Consider the following 19,474-nt stretch of genomic DNA (forward strand, 5'->3'; position numbering starts at 1 on the left):
ATGCAATATTATTTCTTTGTTTAATGAGTAAAATGAGACAGAGCTCAGTGACTGCAGTGACCCACAGGAAGTCAGTGACACAACCAGGAATAGAAGCAAGACCTCTCAGCAGCTCAGTCCCATGCTTTAACCACAAGCCAGCCACCTCCTTCCCATCTCAGATTAGCACAACCCTGAGCCCTGGTTGCATCAGCTCCTCATTTCAGATGTCTCAGCATGTATAATTGTAGAAATCTGGATTTCTGAAGTTAAGTTACATTCATAAATCTGTCTCAGCTCAATCAGCCAAGAAATTTGGATAAACTGGTTTTAAATTAGGCTCAAAACGACCTTTTGGTTGCTTTAAAAGGATTCCTTCAGAAATGAATTTCGGATGGATTAACACATCTGACACATCAGTTTGTGCTTGAGCTCCTTATTCCTATATTTCCCTTTGCCTGCCAGCTGTCTGTGAAGTGCCATTTGGGCACATTTAATCAGAATGGGACTGGAACAGCAATATCATATCCCACTAGAGAAGAGCCAGGCAGTCCTAGAGAGAAAGTTATTCCTTCCAAGAAGAAATCAGAGAAGAGCTGGGGGGAGACTGAAGGTGGGGAAGAAAACCATTAAAATTAGACAAGAAAACCGACCTAAAATCAGGTAGGCAGGCTGGCGTGATCTTGGCTTTAGTGAATTTAAAGCAGGCATGGGTTGGATTTTGCTCTCTTTTTACCCAAGCCTGGAGGTTCAGGCAGAGGAGGCTCATTTTGAAGGGCTTCTTGTTTTGACCCGCTCTGCAGTTATCTGTGCAAAATCTGCACCGTGCCTGCTGCTCTCCCTCCTGCTGGATCCCAGCAGGGACTCACCCAGCACTCCCCTCTGCCCAGGGAATGCACTTCACACCCCAGCCCGTGCCATGGATCTGTGTAAAATGCCACTGATAGCGGCTGAAACTCGGAATTCCCTGCAAGAAAAGAGTGTGCAAGCTGCAGATAGCAGTGTGCTGTGATATTATGACTTGCTTTTTTAAAAACAATCCCTTCCCAGACCAAAAACCTGACAGTTAAGACAGAAGGAGATATGCTGAGGCAAATAAGATATGCTTTTTATCAATAAAAGGACGCCAGATATATGAATTAAAATATTGCAGTACCCAAGAGACAGAACACGGGGTAACTTTTAAAAAAATGCAGCAATACAGGACATTTTTAACTTATTGAAACTCCATTCCTTTAAGGCATTGCATTTTGCACAACCAGGGCTTGCTGCTGAGGCTGTCAGATTTCTGGCTGCACTCTCAGAGCAGGAGATTGCCCTCTAGATGTTAAAAGTTTGGCTCCTTCTCCATTGCATCCCACAGCACCAGGATGGGACACACTGCGTGAGGGGTGGTTTTAAACTTGAGTAATGCACCCAGAGAATGAGCACAAACCCAGGGGAAGCATAAAAAGTCAGTAAAAGATGGAATTTGTGTCTTTGCAGAGAAGGGAAGGGGTAGAAATCCTTGCAAGGTTGCCAGCGTGTTCAAAAAAAATTGTCAAAATCACAGCATCACCTCCAATAAATTAGTTTTTCTAACCATAAATGCCTACCTGGAATTCCTTAGGAATTGTTGCACAGAAATTCCTTCACCAAGATGGGAAAGAGAAATGAAACCACTCAGGGGAGGTTATTTTGTCATTGCTAACACCCTGATCCATCTGGAGATTCCACAAAGTCCTCATTTCAGTTTCTCATCTCAGTGAGAACTATTTTTGCCACATGATTCAATTTAATCTACTTCAAATTTTCTGAATAATTGAAACACATAATGTACAGTCAGTCAGTAATAACTGAAAGCAGAAATAATATTTTTTTTTCAGATGCAATAAATGCTTCAAAAAGACTCACCAAGAAAAACGGGCTGATTAAAGAGAGTTTAAAATGCAATTCTTTCACATGAAAAGAATTAACTAATGCTTTTATACCAAATAAAAAAAAAACAGAGTATAATTGATCTTGTGTGAAGGCAAATTATCTTCTAATTTTAAAACCAGAAGTGATGGTGAGAGAGTCTTTTCTGCTTGTCTTTGAACTTAGAGGAGAGCTGCCCATGGTTCAGCAAGGCCTGAGCCTGACATTTCATTCTTGTTTCATAACTCCCAGAGCTCCCAGCCAAACTCAGGAATCCTCTCAGATAAGCAGGGGAGAAAGTCTGGATCATCAGAAACTGCACAGCCAAACAATGCAAACAAAAACTTACCAGAAACTGATAAATGTCTTTATTATGACCATTTCAGTACTGTATAAAGCAACTTGATTACAGGACAGATAATACATTTGTAGCCTGTTTTATTTCTTTACCAATACAGAAATGATTGGCTTTTTCTGAAAAAAACCCCACTCTGTTAAGGAAAAAAAAAAAAACCAAAAAAAACCCCCCAGATTAATTAAAATTATAAATAAGGCATACATTTAATTACCAGAGAAAATGTATGGGTTCCTCATCTCTTCATTCTTCAAATTAAGATTAGCTGTCCAAAAGAAACATTTAATTATTGAATATCAAATCCTACCTAAAAATCCATGTTAAGCAGGAAATCAGAGTAAGTAATCTTTTCCTTTCCTATCTCAATCTGCTAAAATGCATATTTACAAAATCTAAGTAATTTTTATATGTTATCATTCTGTTTTTGCTTTATATTTAATGAGTTCAGTTCAAAAGATGAACTTGCTAAAGAAAACAATGCTTAGAACAGAAACAGACTGAGAGTGTGTTTGTAATATTTCTGTGGAAGCTGTGTTTGGCTGATTTCTCTGGACTGACAGGCATATCTGTCTCACCCATGCCATTTAATTAAAATCCAAACTGTTCTTTGTATTTCTGCCTTTATTAAAAGCTGGGCTCAAAGCAGGGCTGCCCAGTCCACACTGGATGTCATCAATACCTGCCAATTTCTGGAATGCTTCCAGTTGCATGGAGTTTGAAAGAGTTTGCAGGTTAAAACTTTGATTTTGGGGAGGGATCCCCTTTTTTCAGACACTTAAACTAAATGGGGATTCTCCAGCAGCAAAGCAGCAGTTCTGTTCTAACCAGAGATAAATCAGGACTCTGTGAGGGTCCAGCTCAGATCCTTCTTCTTTTAACTTTCTATTGAAACTCTACCTCAGCTATTGCTGTAAAGTGGTAGAAATATTAATAACTGAGGCATTTAAAACCTCTTTGTTAAGATTGTTTTACCCACATTTGCTTCTTTGTTCATCCATGATAATTCTGAGGGTTTGTTTTACTTGTTTTCAGGACCTGGCTTCTAATTCTGAGCCAGGGTATTACTGGAATAGGTTATTACTGCAGTATGTTAAAATAATTTTTCAAATACCCAACCCAAACAATAAAAAAGAACCACTTAAAAAAAATATTTCCACATTTCCAAGGCTAAAAAAATTTCAGATGAAAGGGGAAAAGCAGGAATTGAAAAAAAAAAAAATCCTTGATCTGTCAAGGCAGAGGTAACACCTCAAGCCTATACAAATAGACAGATAATTCTCATAAAAATTAACACAAGGCTTCAAGCCTCTGCAGACAGAGAGATTGTTCTCATAAACAAAAGGCTGGAGGCAAAGTTAGTATCTGTAGGTAGTCCAGGTATTTTGACGTGTTCAACCCTAATCTATAAATTGCCTTCAGTATACAAATAATAAAGCAAATGTGGGCTCTCTTTCAAAACTCTTGATGACTAAGAGACATAATGAGGCAAATTTGGGATCCTCTCAACCTTGCAGTGATGTCCAAGGGATCAGGAGTTTTTCAAGATAAACTGTTGTATCCCGGGGCACCTCGAGTTCCAGGATGACTCTCTTAAAGCCTGTTGATCTTATGCCTTTTTTTCCACATCTAACTTCTTTTTCAAAGCCTCAGAGGCTGCGATAGAGGAGGTGACAGGCTTGTTGGGGCTTGCTGCCTCTGGAGAGAGGTACCGAGCACAGCCTATACCATAGCTCGGCTCTGCATTCCTGGCAGGGGGGAAGAGCGCCCACAGATAATCTCAAGCAAAAAAAAAAAAAAAAAAAAAAAAAGAAAAAAAAAAAAGAAAAAAGAAAAAAAAAAGTTAAAAGAATTTGCTTTACCTCCGTTACTGCTAAGAACCTTGTCAGAAAAGCCTTTACTCCTGTCACGGCAGGACACAGCCTGACGTGAGGCGAGCCGGCCAAAGCAAACCGCGCAGCGCGGAGCGGAGCCGGCTGCAGCATGGCAAGGCAAAAGAGAAAGCAGCCGGCAGGCGGAAAAAGTGAATTTTCAGTTACGGGAGATTACAGGGAGCAGAGATCAAACTCCAGCTGCGCTGCGGGGCCGCGCTCTGCCCTCGGCTCCACGCGGCCGATAGCGCTGTGCGGGCCGGGCCGGGCCGGGCCGGGCGCAGCACGGCCCGAGGGGACAGCGAGGAAGGAGCCGCCTCCTCCTCCTCATCATCCTCGTCCTCCTCCTCACTGCCCGCTGCTGTCCCGTACCGCTCTGCTTCGCCATCCCCCGGTCCCCATCCCTGTCCCCATCCCCGTTCCCAGCCCGGCCCGTTCCCGGCCCGGCCCCGCTCGCTGCCAGCCCCGCTCGCCGTGGGCCGGCGGAGGCGGCGCCGGGGGGAGGCGGGCCCTGCCCGGGAGGCCGGGCCGAGCGGGGGAGTTTATCCCGCTGGAAGGGAACGGCTGCTCCCGCTGAGAACTGACAGCGCCAGCGCCGTGCGGCTGCGGGGACCGGCCCCGAGGTGAGGGGCGGCGCGGGCGGCGCGGGGCTGAGGGAGCCGCGGGCCGTGAGGGCACCGCGGGCTGTGAGGGCAGGGCCGCGGGGCTGAGGGGGCTGCGGGGGCTGAGGGGGCTCGGGGCGGGCGGGACGCGGAGCCCGGCGCCGCCGGGGATGGATGCTCGGTGTGCCGCCCGGGCGGGCCGGGCCCCTTGGAGCGGGCAGAGCGGAGCGCTCGCTGGCGGAGCCCCGGCGGGATGCGGTGCCCGGAGCGCCCCGGCCGCGCTCCAGGTGCGCTCCCGGCGCTGCGGCCGGGGCAGCCCGGGCGCTGTGTCCATGGTGCTGCAGCAGCGGGTCCGGCACGGCGGCAGCGGGGGATGCTCGGGGCCGCCCCGCTGAGGTGAGGCGGTGATGGGCAGGAGGATGCGTGGATGGATGGATGGATGGATGGAGGCATGGATGGATGGAGGCATGGATGGATGGATGGATCCGCTGCGCGCCGTCCATCCCTGCCGCCCGTGGGGGAAGCACCGCCAGGGCACTGCTGGGGCTCACCTGGCTGCTCTCGTAATGAATGAACAGCTCGTTCCTCTTTTTTTTTTTTTTTTTTTTTTTTTTCTTTCCTTCAATTTCCCAATCGCAGAAAGTCGGGGAGCCTCTCACAGCCTGCAACAACCGAGATGCTATGTTGAAATATATTGTGTCTTGATGGCATGCCTCAGGTTCGCAGGAGCGTTTTGTAATCTTCCTGGTGTCATTTCTCCCCAGGGGATTCTGCAGCTAGAGAGTGCAAGTTCCTGTGGTGTTGTAACTTTGTGGCCCTGTGTACACACGACAATACTATGCTGACTTAACAGCGATGCATTATTAATATCAGTGATGTAAGGCTGGTATTTATTGTGATCAAAAGCTCAGGGAATTATCAATTTCTGGATGTCCTGTGGAATTTAGATTCCTTTAAATCAGTTTTAGTTCTCCTTGAAATAACCAGGGGTTTGGATTTATATTTGTGATTGGCTATCCCATCTCTGAACAAGCTTTTGCTGTAGAACATTGTTACAATGTTCCATTAAAAAATATCTATTTTCTAGTAGCAATAAGCCTATCATTTAATAAGTAATTTACCTTTTAAAAGGTTACTATGATTTGTTACTAGTTAACCAAAAATTCCCAGCGTACACCAAGCAATTGTGGCGTATGAAACTGAGTGCTCTCCTTTGAAAAGAAGTTTCACATGGCGTGCTCTCGTTAATATCAGAATTTGGTGCATCAAGTGATGTGTTTGACATCATTATTCACTTTGGCTGTCACAAAGAAAAAAAAAATTGCTGCAAAAATTGCTCAGAGATTTAATTATGAGATTACAAGAAATCACTCCTAGCAGTGTGTTAAGGCATGTGGCACAATATAAGCATGGGCTTGTCAAGGGGAGAGAGAGCTGAAAAAAATAGTTGGCACTGACTTTGAATGATAACCAATCAGAAATATAATATAAAGGCATTTTTACACAGGCAGCTTTTGAATTTGAATGGTTTTAGGCATCAGTTTTGTAAAATATCTCTCTAACTTGTGGTGGTTCAGAGATTCTGTACTTCTAAACAGCCTTAAGATGGTCTGTGTTCCTTAGAAATGTTCCTTAGAAATTCCTGGATAATACAATGTATTTAACATCAGCATTCCATGAAACATCCATTATAATACAGAATACACAACTAACATTTTTCCTGATATAAATTTGTGTTCCATGTAACGAATCTGAAGTGAAGGCAGTGAAATATTAGAATTTAATTGGAGGATATCAAAGCTGTGCCTTTTAACCTTCCTTGTGGGACTGATAAATGCACCCCTTATCAACAGTGCTTCTGAATCTGACTCTTCTGTGGACTTTTCTAAATAACCATAAGTCCATTTCTAAGTCAATAAAATAAATTTAGGCACTGTGTCAATCACTTTTAGTGTAATTTCCTCCTTATAGCAATGGCTAATAAAATGAATTTTGAAAATGATTTTATTGTAAAAGCAAGAAAAATTTAAAAGTGGAATGAAAACTTTGTCTTGTACAAAGCCGGACCAAATAATGAAAAGTGAAATTAATGCTTTTTTTCACCTTGATTGGTGAGGCCCTCTTCAGGTATTTTTTTTAAACGTAATATGCTCAGAGTGGAGTTGAAGATCTTTCCTTGCCCTTTTTAGTGGGCTAATTGTGAATCACTAACTGTGTGTGTTTGATATTCAGAATCTGAGTTTCTTTTACAAGCTTTTTCACAAGGATTGTTCCCATGTCCTTCTCTGCCACGCAGTAAAAGTTTCCAGTGCAGTTACTCAAGAGGAATCATCCTACAATTACAAATTCTCCATGAGGCTTTTGAAGTCATGGACACAACACTTTCCATTAGTTATTGCTGCTGGTTTCATTTTTTAATCACTAATAGGTTTGTTAAATCCAGCATGATATTAGGTGATGAGTGCTGATTATTTCACTCTGTATTTCCATGATGGTGTCTGGTTTTTAACAGCAGGATCTGGTTTTCAGGTACTTTGTGCCAGATGTTCTCTGTGTGCCAGGTCACTTTTTGTGAACTAAGAGGAAGAGTTAGAAACAATCCAAAACAAGACAACATTGATGTACTCAGTTCTACTCCTCACGCCTCAGACAGAACTTGGGGTTCCCAATAACAGGACAAGTTAAAGGAGGTAATTTACAATTTAAAGGACTCCATTTACTTGGGGAACAACTCAAGTTTTTTCCTGTGGAGACTTTTCCAAGGCAGGATGAAAAATGGAAAAGCCGTAAGATTTGTCTTCGGATTCTCAGGAATATGAAACATCAATTGATTCCTGCATTAAATAATAAACCTTTTTTATTTCTTTTCTCTCTTCCCCCTTCCACTTTTTATTCTCCACAAAGAGAAGAGCCCAGGGAGTTTTTCCAGTTGTGCTTTGTTTGAAATGTAGGGTAGTCCACCTTTTCCCAGTGGTGCTGCTCTCAGGTACCAGGGACAATGCAGAAAATGCTGGTGCTAAGCAAATGATCACCCTGGTGCTCAGCCCTGTGGTGAGTGGGCTTGGGATACTCCCAGGTCTTGCAGGTATGAGGAAATAGGAGGGAGAAAATAAATGTGGCAACCATAGGAAACATTAAGTTTCTACTTCAGCATCAGCTCTTCTGCTGCAGCATGCGCTTCCCTCTTCCTCCTGCTACAAAGTTGTCAGCTCTGCTCACACTGCAGGGCAAATTATAATAAATCTGTCGTGGAGTTTTGCTCTTTAAATTTAGAGGGGAAAAAAAAAAATTGAAGCAAGGCCTATCCTGCAAGTCTTCCTATCCGGAAACTTTCGCAGAACTGAAGTCAATTTGATGATGTTCACATTTTTCTCCCACTCCACCCACACCTTCCATTATATTATTTGGCCTGTTTGCCCTCTCATAAACCACTCTATAGAACTGAACTAAACAATGACATCATTCTCCAATTAAAATTCGTGATACATGAACTATATAGATATTTTTAATTACCTGTATTGCACTAGTACCGAGCAGCCTAGTCAAGACTGGGGCCATCTTCTTACTCAAATGAAATAATTGAATAATTGCCCCTGTCCTCAATACTGTGTGATCTGGGATGTGAGAATGCAAAGAATTCCCCGTTTGCAATGGAGAAACAATGCAGGATTGAGACTGAGGCAAAAAATGAAATTTAAAATTTTAGTGTGTACATTTATGCTTGCAAGAGTAAACGATGCTGATAATGGTAATAGATCACAATCAGCATTATGACAAAAAAAAGTTAGGGGTTTGTATACTAAATCTCTAAATTTGCAGCAAAAAACATCTCAACTTCTAAGCAGTATCCTCTTTTCTTTACCTGGCAGTTTTTAAGCTTTCCCTGGAAGCAGGGGAATATCCCCCTTGGACAGGGGAGGAGAAGGAGCAGCTCCAGGGCCGGGCTGTGAATTTCTGGAATGGACTAGCAGGAGATGCTCTGTGGACTTGCATAAGCCACCCCCTTTCCTCATGACTAAGCAGATCTCCTCCATGCCATGCAGGCTGCACATTCAGGACAAAGTCTATGAATCCAAGTCTCTGAATCCCAAAGTCTACTCTGCTGGTTGATAATTAGCAATTTACAAAACACAAAGCGCCGCAGCTCTGGGGATGTACGTCCAGCACTGCGTGGGGTGAACATCCCTGTGGGGTTCTGGACATGCTTACAGGGGATGTGTGTGTGTAGGGAAGGGATTAACCCTGTGGTAGGAATGGCTTCCTGCTAATCTCAGCAGTGCTGAAGGGCTCTGTGTAATTTCTGATAACACAGGATAATAAATATTAGGTAATATCCCAACAGAAAATACACAGAGCACTCCACGCCAGCAAAGGAACTTCTTGGTTTCATGGGAGATGCATAGAATCTGAAAAAGAGATCCAAATCCCAGCTTCCTTGAGGTCAGTGGTGGATGTGCTGTCTCAGAAGGATCAGGTTTGCAGTGATAAAAGCTCAGTGCTCTGTACAGTTTGCTCCCTTGCAATTACTGCTGGATTCCTGCGTGGCTGTGGGTTTAGCGTGCTCAAAATTGAGGCTCCGGCTCTAAAGGAATTACTGCTTGCCCTGTGAGACTAAATGCCTGAAATTAAATAACCATGAGTATGTATTATAGCTTAAGTCCTACATATTTTTCTTTAAAACTTGTGAGAAATGCCAATGTAACAGGAGGAGTAAACTCATCTGCCTTTTACGTGATCAATTTCTTAACGTATTTCAGCTCCAAATGAAACACCAACATTTTGGTGCAGACGTTGCATTTGGTGTTGGTTTATTCTAGACTTCCAATTAGGCACAGATTCTACTTTTGGTCTTCTCACAGCTATTATTGTGCCATTGTAAAATAGTCTCCTTCGTGCTGCTTTACGGGCTGCTGGAATTTCATGGGCTCCATGGGGATTGGTGTCTTTCCTCTTTGTCACAGATCAGATTGGGACACATTTTAGAATCCCTTTTGCCAGAATCTTAGAATTTTTTTAGACCTCCAGCTCCAATTTGTCTAACTCACCTGTGTGTGTTCAATGCAAAATATGTGATTTGCATCAGTCATACTTTCAGCTGTGTGGAATATTTATAGGATAAGGCAGAGCAGTGGAAATTTTCTTCTTGTATCTTGTGTTTCCCTCTGAGTTTCAGCATTTACAGATCAGATTGGGACATATTTTAGAATCCCTTTTGCCAGAATCCCAGAATTTTTCATAGACCTCCATCTCCAACTCCTCTAACTCACCTGTGTGTATAAAATCCGAAATATGTGATTTGCATCAGTCATACTTTCAGCTGTGTGGAATATTTATAGGAAAAGGCAGAGCAGTGGAAGTTTTCTTCTTTCATCTTGTGTTTCCCTCTGAGTTTCAGCATTTACTCTGCAGAGAATTTCATATTTGCACAGAGCAGTCCTGCCCAGAATTATGATCTCGTCTTAAACTTTTTACACAATGCGTGATTACAGCGCATTGCATAAAATGGGATTTTTTATGTTATAATATTGCATGAGGAGTCCATAGTACTTGTGTGTTTGTTTAGATTTATTGAACTGAGAGGTTGTGTAACTGCTGTGAGGATTTGTGGCCGTGTAGCAGCAGTTCTGAAGTTTGAGAGGCTTTGAACTCAGGTGCCATCTGTGTACAGAGGAACATTTTCACTCCCTGTGCTGGGGGAGGATTTGAATATTCTGTGAGCTCACCCATGGTGCTGTGAGAGAGATGTCAGCCTACCAAAAGACTCGGATTGTTCCACCAAAAAAAGGAACTATGGAAAGAAAAATGTTAATTACAGGCTTTAACACTCACACCAAGATCTTCTAGAAGGGGTGGTCAGAAAAACAGGTTTTACTACCTGGACCTGGTGCTTTGTGGTGCTATCTAATATGGGGGCTTGTGGAAAAATGCAGCCACTTCTATTTACTGCCTTTCATAATGTACATATTTCCTCATGATAGGTTTAGGTCCTGACTTTTTATGTCTACAGTAAATAAAACTGAGAGTTTATCCTTCCATCTCGAATGTGTTTTCCTTGGAGTTGCTGTTCCCTACAGTGGTATTTCAGTATTTCAGCTACAGCGTTTTATGCTGAATCTCAGTTTTTAAGCTTCATGGAAGCATGTTATTATGTGGTACGTTGCTAGATTGATTTTGAATCCTACCTATGAATGTAAAAAAAAACCAAGAAACCCAAATTTTATTTTCAGTTACACCCAGAGAAATCTATAGATAAGCAAGTACAGAAGTACATGAGGGCAAAAGGTTGCTTTATTTACTCAGGGTTTATCTGTATTCTCTAAATTTATTCAAGGAGAAATTTTGAAGAGGCTGCAGCAGAGGGTCTCATTCCCTTCAGGATTAGGAAAAAATATAATATTTATTTGCTTTCTAGCAGTTATTATGTCTAAAACAAAGTTCTTACACTGAATTAATGATGAATGCTTCAGTCCCCCTGAGGTTAACCAGTGATAGGGGATGGATTTATTTCATGGAGTCACTAAAGTTCTGCAAGGCTTTCACTGGTTTTCTTCCCTGTTGTCACTCCCAGATGCCAACATTTGCACTTAAACTGCATTTCTCAGATGCCTTGTTTGTACATCAGGGCATGGTAACGTGTTTGAGGTTTGAAATTATTGGGAATACTAAGAAAAACATGCAAGTGTTTTATTTCTTTTAAATATCCCATAGTATTGTCAATATAAATTGAATTTTACAAATGGATGCATATTTGGGGGTACTCATATGGAGGTGCAGACTTTTAAATTTTTTCCTAGAACAGGATTAGAGAATGTGGAAACAAAAGTTCTGCAAATGTGCTTTCACTTTCAGAATTTCCAGCTGTTGCTGAAGCTGGTTTGAGATGATAAACAAGAGGAAACTTTAAGCCTTATTTAAAACAAAAGGATTTCACATTAAATCAGCTCTCTGAATGAAACAAGCACCGTTTGAAAGGTTTATTTTCCTGCATTTGGTTTAGATATTTTTGCATTTACATTACAGCTATTGCCAGAATTGCTGAATTGGCCTGGAGTGGATTCTTTAGTAAAGATCTCCTCTAAGTAGGAGTTGTTCATTTGAGTACAGAAAACAATTCTCCAAACTGGTGCTACAAAAGTTTCAGGTCTTCAATTTAAAATAGGAAAAAGCAAATATTCAGGAATTCCATTTAAAGGCTCAGGGATTTTTACCAGCAGCTTCAATATATTTTTTATTAGTAAGGCAAGGCAAAATAATTTTTTTTAATCTGATGGAAGCTCAATTACTTGTTCCTACCTTGCTTCTTTGGGTTATTGTTGTTGCTGCTGTTATTAGTATTATTACTATATTTAATTAATGCTACTGGAAGCAAATTCCAGCCTTGCTTTGCCAGCTTTTGGAGCATTATTTGTGATGTGAGCTCGCCTGTTGTCTCAAGCTGGTGAATTGTTTTTGTGACACAGAACATTAGGCCATGATGAACAGGAAACTCAGGAGGGTTCCTTGCACAGCTTCCTTTGGGCACTGCCCAGATTTTGTTCCCTGACCCTCGTGTGGCCAATCCAGCAGGATATTTATGTGCCCAAAATCTGCTTTAGTGGTGTCAGGCTTTTAGCAGGGATCCAAGCCCTCGGATAAAACCCACACTTGAAATCCTTGCGCTGCTCCAGGTTTTCAGGCAGGGTAACACATCAGGTTATGCAAGCTGCATTCTGACACAGGTAATGACATTTGAGGAATTATTTTCTTAGATCAGGATTACTGATTTATTAAGAAATAGTGATTACAGCACAGCTGGCGTGGGCAGGAATTCTTGACAGTGCTTGAAGTACTGGGAAACCCTTCAGCACCAAGAGCCCACTTTTCCTACAGCAGAGATATTTTCCTGTAGACATCTTCTTGAAAAAATTTTGCCAATGAAAATCATAATCCAAAAACAGAATATTAAATATCCCATGCTTCGTTTATATAAAAAAACCCACTTAGCAGGGGAATGTCAGAGTCCACAGCAGCAGGTCCCATTATGAAATGAGCCTATCACTGTTTTCTTTGGTATCTGTCAATTTTTTCATGAGTCACAGTTTTGTTGAGAAGGGCATTTTTTGTGCAAGGCAAGAGTTGCACCCAGCGCAGCAGCTGTGCTGTGCACTGTGAGCTGTACACAATCTGCTGTTTCATCCTTCATGATGTAACACTGAGGATGTGGAAGTCATGTGCACTTCTCGCCATTCTTCATTTTGGTGCCAATTTCGAGTAGGTGAGAGATCAGACAAGACCCCAGAGAACTCCTCTGTATTTTCTCAATTCTGCTTTTAAAAGACAACAATATCACCAGTGCTCTCCTCTTTTCTAACATTCGTAAAACAGAGTTTATGCAGAATAGGTGGAGTGATGTGTGATGTTAAGATTGGCTCTGGTTTTTTTAATCTTGTGAAATAGCAAGATTATCTTTAATCTTAATGGAGGCTACTGGTGTGCAGTGTGATTAGATTAATTGCAGTGGTGGATTAGGGCAGGGATCGAAGGCCAGTGTGGGACTCTGGAGGCCCAGCAGAGCAGGGGCTTGGGAAATTGGGAAGAAGCTGTCCACAGTGAACATCAGGAAAGGAAGTTAATTGATTAATTAATTAAAGGAAATTTCAAAGGAAGGCAGTGGGCAGATTAGCTGTGCCTGCTGAGTTTCTGTATTTATTTAGCCCTTTTTATTTTGGCCAGTGAAAAGTATTAAAAAACGGGGGAATTCTTTAAAAAACTACAGATTTTTGAATTTCTTTCTCAGAGCCTAAAGTTTATTGTTGGAACCTTCGTGATTTTGAATTCTTCTCTCTGGTCTCTTATGAGAATTTCAGCTTTTCTTGGTTTCAGATATGCTGACAATGCCATAACGTGGTCTTTCACTGTATTTTGGCATCCTTGCTCATTGTTCTTTTTCTGCCCAAGTTTGCTCTGTTTTTCAAATCTAGCCTTACTTACGACTCCTCAGAGAACAGGAACCGTGTGATCTGCTAACAACAAGTGACAGCTTTCCTGTCACTGGGGACAGCAGGGCAGGCAGGGAGCGTTGCTGCACTCGAGGTGAGTTCAGAATAACAATAACTCGTCCGTAGCCCCAGTTTGGTGTGCTGAGCGTGCCTCTGACGCAGGCTGGCCAGCAGATTCCTGTCTCCTCCCCTCCCCAGCAACAGGAAGGCACAGCACACAAACCATGTGGCAATTTGGAGTTTCTGCTCCAGCCTGACCCTTAGACACGAGGGTGACTCTTGTGTTGGTGCTGGTGAAAGAGCTGGACTGGGCATCTCCACAGAATGGCAGAGTTTTCATTTGAATTTCTAAAAATATTTAACATTTTTTATATTTAAAAAAAAAATAAAACAAACCCTCAACAAACCGCTAAGTGTGAAAACATCAGAACCATCTCTCCTTTTCCTCCCCAAAGTTTTGAAGAGAGGAATAAAGGGAGGAAAAGGGTTGAGGTGAACAAAGGAAGAGAAAGTAAAGAGAGCCTTTCATTGTCCTGGAAGGCAAGCAGGAAAAAGCAAGGAGGAAGAAGGAATTGATGCAGGCATGGTTGCCACTTTCCTGACAATTACTCCAGGAAAGGCTGATGAATGTAGTAATTATACCTGGCAGTGACTCTGTGAAATAAAGGGATTCTCTGGAGTTCAAAACAGCCAGAGTGATAGAGCACTCATTTAGCTATGAATATGGAAATGAAATAAATGAAATAAAGACAATGTAGGCTAAGTGCTAAATAGCACTGCTGTCTACTTCCAGGGTGTCATTTAAACAGAGGAAAACATCCTCTGAGTAAGAATTCCTGAAATTAAATTAGAGAGAAAAAAATTGGGAGATATGCTGCAGAAGGGAGGGTGGCAGTGGGAAGAGGTACTGACAGAGCCCACAGGATTTTCCTCCCTTCGTCTTCTAAAAGCCATTCTTCAGAACAGATTCCCTTATTTCCTATGGTGCTGAGCAGCAAATCCAGTGAAAAGGGAATTTTCCTCTACGTCCATGGAGAATGTGGGTTATCCTAACAGCTGGGGGTGATTTTGAGGTGCCAGTATGTAATTCACTATTCCCAGAGGAGGAGACGAGATTAATATTTAGAAATATGAATCATTAGAAATATCAAGACTTAAAACTGCGTTCCAATTCGCTGCAGGGCTGCCATTCTTATACATGGAGTCTTGAAGCAGCAAAATATCTCCTGTGTTTTTATGAGACACAAAGATGGATGGGTAAATGCCTCTGTTGGATGGCAACTACAGGAATTTGATCATTATCAAGAATGGAATTTGTATTTTAGACTTTTCCATCTGTACAGGGGTTTCTGCACAGATATTTCACTGAAATGGACTGCAAATTTGGGAAAAAGAGGTCAGTGCCTTTCTTAGTGCTCAGTAAAGTGATGGACAAGAGAAGAGCATCTCTGGTGGGATTTAGGAGAGCCCTGTTCACGTTCACACTGGGGCTGAAGCTCCAGAGTGGTGAGAACCCCCCACAGCAGAACTGGGAGCACTGGTAGGAGAAAAGCTGGTTCACAATGAAATAACTGAGTGCATTTGAGTTAAACCAAACAAAACCCCAAAGCTTGGGAACAATGATGTTCCCCAGTCTCACCAAAGCCTTGGAGCCACCAGTAAATCAGAGAGTGCTGAATTTGGGCACAGCTGCAGGAGTGAAGGTTCAGTGGATGCATTCTAGACCTGTCCCTGCTCCAGTTCTAGCCCAGCTAATTAAGAGCCACTCAATCACTGCCCTGAAATAAATAATTTAGGAGCCAGCAGAGCCCATGGACCGTTTGCAAAAGGCCATTTACAATTTCCACCCAGTTTGCTAAAGGGACAAGCATGGCCAGAGTGGGAGCCCTGGTGAAATTCTTGTTCATTGGCATGGAATCAGCTGAAACCCCTCCCAGAGCTGTCAGCATTTCTTTTTGAGTTTCTTCCTGCCCTCAGAGCAAGATGAGCTGTGCCTGAAGTTCTACTCCTAGATTTTTAGCTCTAAAAGAGGAGTGATTTTTAATGTGGAGATCTTTCTAAGAGAGCTTGTGGCATCCAAGACACGATTTGTATGTTTGGTAAAGTAGAGGTTGGAGTTTCATGAAAAGAAAAATCTCTGCAGGTCATTTTAGCCTGTGTTGCCTGTTTATTTGGCTGCCATGAAAATAAATAAAAGAGATAAAGCCCAGAATTTTTTAAATTACTCCAATTTTTTTCTCACCCCTGGGGAAACAAGTTACAAGAGTTTGTGGCGTGAATAAAGAGCAATAATTTGAGCTAACCTTGTAAAAAAATATAAATCAAAAAATCCAAATGAAGAATTCCAAAAAAATACCCACAGGCAACTAAGGGAATTGGTTCTACTGCTGAAAGAACTCTTTGGATATGGGCAGAGCCACACTTTTTAACAGCCACAATAATTCCCACATTATTCCTTTTATTTCTCCTTCTGTGTTACCCTTAGTCCTATTACAAACCATTGAAGTTGGAAGATTTTGATTTGATATTAACACCCCAGATACCCATTTTTATGTTTTATTTTCCATTTTAGCTTAAGTAAAAACAAAAATTTATTCTATTTATTCATCTGTCCTGAGCAGATCTTAGTGCAATACTCATATATGATACCGTCACAGCTCTGAAAAAATAATTTGAGTTTTTTATTGTCCTACTGCCTGTTCCAAGAGCCAGAGACAACATTGTAACTCACCTGTAAAGAATATATTACAAACTGTTTGCTCTGAAAATTCCTCTTGGCTCCAGTGAAAGCGCAGAGGGCAAACAAAGTTCTGAAATGTGTGCACAAGGTGTGAGAGCAGGGGGTTAGGCCTGGCTTTAATTCCTGCTCTGGTCCTTCAGGGCAGCCTGAGCTCTGCTCACCATCCCCTGCCCTCAGTGGGATTGCAAAGGACAGCAGGGCCAAACTGTGTCACCAGATAAACCATGGAATTTTAATTTTAATTTTTAATTTTGTGGTAATTAAATAGAAAGCGTTTCGCCCAGAAGTGTAAAATCTAAAAGATGAATGTGTATTTTAACACCTGAAAATTTGAGAGCTAAAATATTTGACACTGTTGGCACTGTTTTAGATTTCATTTTTACCTTAAAAGTTGATAAATATTTTAAGTGGTAAATTCTTTCTGCTCTGTGATCATTGATTCCATTAAAGGAGCTGAAATCATTATGTTTTGTTGAGACTTAAAAAGAAATGTCAAGAACCTTGTATGGGTAATGAAATGGGTGAAGCGTTCAGGAAGAAACACAGAATAAGGTATATGATTTTTCAAAATAATTAGACATTTACTTCATAAAAAAAATTGGGCAATTCAGAGACTCAAAGCACAACTTTGGGAGAAAATTTTAATATTTTAACTTCAAATAATTGGCTGGCAACCTCAGAAACATCATAGAGAGGAGGAAGCTGTTTCCCTTTGTAAGGGCAATGTCTTGAATGGGGAAAGCATTTATTTCTGTATGAAAAGCATTTATTTCTACAGAAAAAACACCCCAACACTCCCCAAGCCACTTTATTATTTTTAATTAAAGAGGAACTTTTAAAGGATTAAAAAAAAAAACTTATCATTTTTTTATCCACTAAACTGAAAGAAGGGGATTAGGGTTGGATGTTAGAGGGAAATTCATAACTGGGAGAGTGGGGAGGCCCTGGCACAGGGAAGCTGTGGCTGCTCCATCCCTGGCAGTGCCCAAGGCCAGGCTGGGCAGGAATTGGATCCACCTGGAACAGAAGAAGGTCCCTGCCCATGACTGGGTGGGACTGGGGGATTTTTGAGGTCCCTTCCAGCCCAAAGCACCCTGGGCTGCTGTGAAGCCATCACCCCCTCCTTCCTGTGCTGAGGCAGCAGCACAGCCACAGCCACTCCAAACTGGAAGAGCAACCCAGAAACGCACAGTTCTGGGAGATCTTTTCTGAACCTTTAAGGCATATTTTTCAAATTTTTCTCCATCCACCTTGAAAAACCTGAGCTGAAGTGGGAATTAACCGTAAAAATGTATGTCTGATATGTTAATATCAAATCAAAGTTTTCATATTTACTAAAGCTAAAATGGGGAATAAACCATAAAAGTGGACATCTAATGTGTTAATAGCAAATCAAAATTTTTGTATTTACCTGAGCTGAAGTGGAAATTAAACCATAAAAATGGGCTTAATTAATAATATGTGGTGTGTTAATATCAAATCAAAATTTTCCAACTTCAATGGTTTGTAATATGACTAAGAGTAACACAGAAGGAGAAATAAAAGTAATAATGTGGGAATTATTGTGGCTGTTAAAATGTGTGGCTCTGCCCTTATCCAAAGAGTTCTTTCAGCAGTAGAACCAATTCCATTAGTTTCCTGTGGGTATTTTTTTTTTAATTCTTCATTTGGATTTTTGGAATTCTTCATTTTGGAATTCTTCATTTGTATTTGTATTTTTTGATTTATATTTTTTTTTCAAATTGAGCTCAAATTATTGCTCTTCCAGTGGTGACACCAACAACAATTTCAGCCCTTTGTGTTCAAACTCCTCTACATTTTTAGTCAGTTCTGGCTGAAAAAAGCCAAGAGTTTCCAAAGCCCTCAGGATGATGAGAAAGAGCCCAACAAAGACACAATAGGAGTGAATATTTTAAGCTTATTTTCTTTACAATGGCATTGTCAACTGAAACATTATTTTTTAATGGGCATTATATGAATCAATCTGTTCAACAAATATTGGTGTTTTAGGATGCATTCCAAAATCTGAAGTATTCTGCATACCTTTGGGATGTGCTGGCCAGCTTCTGGAGCCACTGAAATCTGGGACTTCCTACACGTTCCTCATTTCAGAATGAGTCTGGATCTGAGTATTTCACTACAGGGAACTGGAAGCACCAGAAATCCCACAGGGAAACATTTCCCTTTTGGTAAATCAATCACGGCTTCCAGAGCAGAAGGCCCAGAAAGGCATCTAAACATTTCCACTTTAGTCTCAACTACTTTGTCCATCTTTTGAATTTCCTTCCTCTGTATCTGAACCACGAGCTGCTATTCAAAAATTGTGTCAAATCATCGTTTCATAGAGCCTGAAACTTTTCCAAGAGAATAAAAAAGCAGTTTGTGGCCTCTGGGAGAGTAAATTCCAGGGTTAATTTATAACTAAAGCAAATGTATCTATAAAAAGAAGAAAAGCTCCATAAGAAATATGTTAACAAATGACAAGAAAAAAGAGGCTTGATAAAAGATATCAGGACTTGTTTGGCACCAGTGATTTTATGACTGAGGAATTCAATTATAGGTGTGTTGGGAGTAGCAAATCACAATCCTTTAAATTACTAATGGGAGACAAAGCTCTTTATCATGGCCTGAATGTGCTCACATGAAATGTTCAGTCCTGCCCTCTGTAAATAAACTTTTAGTGCCTGCACTGTGCATCTGCACCAGCCCTGTGTCAGCACCGTAAAAAAGATACCCCAGTCTGTTGAGTCACTCCTCAAACACTGCTGGAGCAGGAATGATGTTATCCGTGAGATTCCTTCCTGTAACGTGGGCTGTTCAGCTGGCCCTTTTTCCTGCTGGATTATTGTTGATTATTGTTATTATTATTATTATTTTTCTGGAGTGGTGCTGGGTTTGTTGGCAGGACAGCTCGGGCTGTGTGACCCCAGGGCCCGCGGCGATAGGCCCTGAATGCTATCGGCGGGGATTTGTTTGCTCTCTTGTTGGACACACGAGTGTCACAGAGCTCCTGGGCTGCTGATGCAGATAATGACTTTGGACTTGCCCAGGAGAGG

The 19,474-nt window shown here is 41.5% G+C and overlaps 1 protein-coding gene across 1 annotated transcript in view; it reads left to right on the forward strand.

Annotated features, from left to right (window-relative positions):
- Positions 1 to 4,654: 4,654 nt before the first annotated feature.
- The window catches only part of PPARG (peroxisome proliferator activated receptor gamma), a 55,813-nt gene continuing 40,993 nt past the window's right edge, over positions 4,655 to 19,474 (forward strand). Inside the window, exon 1 of the mRNA XM_058031928.1 lies at positions 4,655 to 4,721. The gene's annotated coding sequence lies outside the window, so the exon portion shown is untranslated. The remainder of the gene's footprint in view (positions 4,722 to 19,474) is intronic.

This window comes from Melospiza georgiana, chromosome 11, assembly GCF_028018845.1.
Source record: "Melospiza georgiana isolate bMelGeo1 chromosome 11, bMelGeo1.pri, whole genome shotgun sequence".
NCBI lineage: Eukaryota > Metazoa > Chordata > Aves > Passeriformes > Passerellidae > Melospiza > Melospiza georgiana.